Below are 2,889 nucleotides of genomic sequence, written 5' to 3' on the forward strand. Positions count from 1 at the left end.
GAAATATGCAAACCGCAGGACCAAATGTTCGCGTTGCAATTTTTTTTTTTGTTCAGAAAAGCTTTTGCTGCTAATTTAAGGTAATAAAAGCGGTACTATTACTTTCTAACAGAGTTCTCACCACAGAGCCGTTATAGTAGAGCGAAAAATATTGCCATATATCACTATTCTAAAATAATTCTCATATTCTTGCTCCTGTCCCCCCCTTCCCACTCTCCATTTCCGACCACATCATCCAAATGAAAGTTCTTTGATAGCGTTCTCGCGAAGAGTTTCATTTTTCGCAGCGTGTTTTTATGCAGTTGGCGTGCTGGGTCGCACCTAGAAACCCGTAAAGTTTATTGGTGGAGGGTCCTATATAAAGCTATGTATTTTTCTCTATCCGTAAGGCTGGAGAGGGTGATATCGGCAGTGCGGTGCTACGGCACACGCGAACAAAGAGGCATGAAAACAGAATTACACGGCGTGCCCGGGACACACCCTTGTAATATCGCGATTGTTGTAATAAAGTCATGAATTCAAACTCAACGTTGTATGTTCAGCTCAGAAACGTCGTAGTCGATGGTGAGTTCCATTCAATAGAGAGTTATAGCAGATAGGAAAAACGGTTCCGGTACGCTACGCGGTACTTGGTAACGGACCGTACCAGAAAGGCTCGTTTTTAGAGTTATAGCAGACCGTAACTACCGGACATGCTACCGTGACTGGGAGCGTGACTGGGAGCGACTTGGGTTGTACGTCGTTTGGCAATTCTTCGTGAGTCTGTGGCGTTTCCTGTGCTGAAATATTAGTTTTCAGTTCTCAAAGGCGCTAAAGGCAGTATTAAAAAAAACATCCAACGCGCCTATGGAGATTTGAACTTTCGATTGCGTGAACATGAAGCGCGCATTTTACCTCTACTGCATCTCAACATATTTTTTTTTCTTTATTGCATGAAAAACTAGCCCGAATAGCTTAAAGTCCCACCCTAACTGCAATCACGGTACATTCACTAACACATTTTAAAAATCAGGCAGGCACACACATGCCTCAAGAAGATGCAACCAGTCCGGCGGCTGCGATTGCGCCGCATAGACACTGTACACAAGCGCACATTGTTCGCGAAAAATTGACTTAGTTCCGCGAGGTTCCTCGGCATGACGGTCAATCATGCGACATTTCCATAGGCTAAACAATCCTATCAGCACTGAAAGGTCATATGGCATGGAACAGTTCTTCACCACTGGCAGGAATCGTATGCTGCAGGGGGTGATGTCTATGTCCTTTTTAAGAGTCCGCTGCAGAACATAAAAAAAAACACAGCATCCCGACATAAACCAAAACAGTGATCAATTGTCTCCGGCTGGTTACACAAACTACAGTTAACAGACCAAGGCACATATACACCATTACTATTGAGCCATGTTTTAACAGGCAACGTTGATGTGTGCAACTTAAAAAAGAAAGTTTTTGCAGCCGCTTGGATGCACATTTTCTTGACGCACTTCAACACACTGTCATCTAAAATCATCAGATATGGTTAACGGTAAATGGGCACTGGAAATAAAATTTCAATTAAAATTCCCGTCAATTCTTTCCTGGAGAGACCGTACAAATACTCGAGAGAAAAACGCACAATAAGAAACTTGAAAGTGTCAGCAACCTCTTTCAGAAAGCCTCAAAGCGGCTTTGGATTCGCGGGGTTGGTTGCAGCAAATAAAAAAGGCAAATGAGCACTCAGTTTATGCTGAATAAAAACCTTTAAAAACGGATGATCAGCCGTTTTGAAAAAGAAGAACCGCGAAACGAGCTGGTGTACAAACAAATGCACCAATCCAACACCACCAGACCTTAACGGGAGGAAGAGGTTATCGCGACGCATGGGCTCCCACTTGGACCGCCATACGAAGGTAGCCAAACCTCTATGAAATGCTTGAACCTTATTTCGTGCTCAACTAAGGACCTGCAGAACATAAACAAGTTTGGAAACAAGAAACACATTACACAGTTCTGCACGCGCAAATATAGACAGCTCCCGCCCCATCCATGCCTCCGTTTTACGCTTCACTACAGTAAGTGCAGAAGACCAATGAGGTCCACTGTTCCGAATATGATGTAGAGGAACCCCAAGGTTCTGTATTGTTTCAGAGTCCCATGTTATGCCTCCATATTGACACGGCTGCGTACCCCACCAGACATTCCAAAAACCTCTTGATTTTTCAAAGTTCACCTTAGCACCACTCACATCGGAAAACCGCTCTGTCAGCATCATTGCCTCCAAAACACTTTTCTTGTCCGTACAAAAAAAGGCAAGGTCATCTGCGTAGGCTAAAACTTTGACTTCATAGTTTTCCAGTGAAAAACCATGAATGGCACTGCTTTGGAGAATACTAATGCACAGGGGCTTAAGGTACAAACCGAATAAAAGGGCTATGGCGCCAGCAGGTCAAGCTGGGCTCTCAGTACATACGGCTGGCTGCTTCTAGTCTTTAGTTGTATTTGAGAGTCCCTCGCACTCATACCGCCTGTTCCTCACTCGCCTATTTGTTGACGGGCCCCATGCTGCTGTTAATACTAGTTATGCAGCCCGATCGCCTTTATTTAACCTAAAAGAAGCTATCGTATACATGCGTCGCTCGACGACACAAGCCACGGCAGTTGGGTCGGGACCGTGTTTCACTTGCTGCTTTATCTGTCAGAATCGCGCAGATTTCACTTGTTGCAACCTCATTTTTCTTAAACGATCTCATATTTACAATCCGTTCGACTAGGCGTGAGCCAAGCGTACGCCTACCAAATTCTTCCAAAGCGGCCGTCCGCTTTGGAACCACGGGCACGGTACGTCTCGGTACCGTCCGGCCAAGTCGCTCCGGTTTACGGTAGGGATCTGCGCATGCGCGGTGGCGTCCA

At 45.2% G+C, this 2,889-nt stretch overlaps 1 pseudogene; it reads right to left on the reverse strand.

Annotated features, from left to right (window-relative positions):
• Positions 1-1,001: 1,001 nt before the first annotated feature.
• On the reverse strand, positions 1,002-2,251 carry LOC144168548 (uncharacterized; annotated as a pseudogene).
• Positions 2,252-2,889: the final 638 nt, after the last annotated feature.

The sequence above is a fragment of the Haemaphysalis longicornis genome, unplaced genomic scaffold (assembly GCF_048455015.1).
Source record: "Haemaphysalis longicornis isolate Haplotype H1 unplaced genomic scaffold, Haemaphysalis longicornis Haplotype H1 scaffold_2, whole genome shotgun sequence".
NCBI lineage: Eukaryota > Metazoa > Arthropoda > Arachnida > Ixodida > Ixodidae > Haemaphysalis > Haemaphysalis longicornis.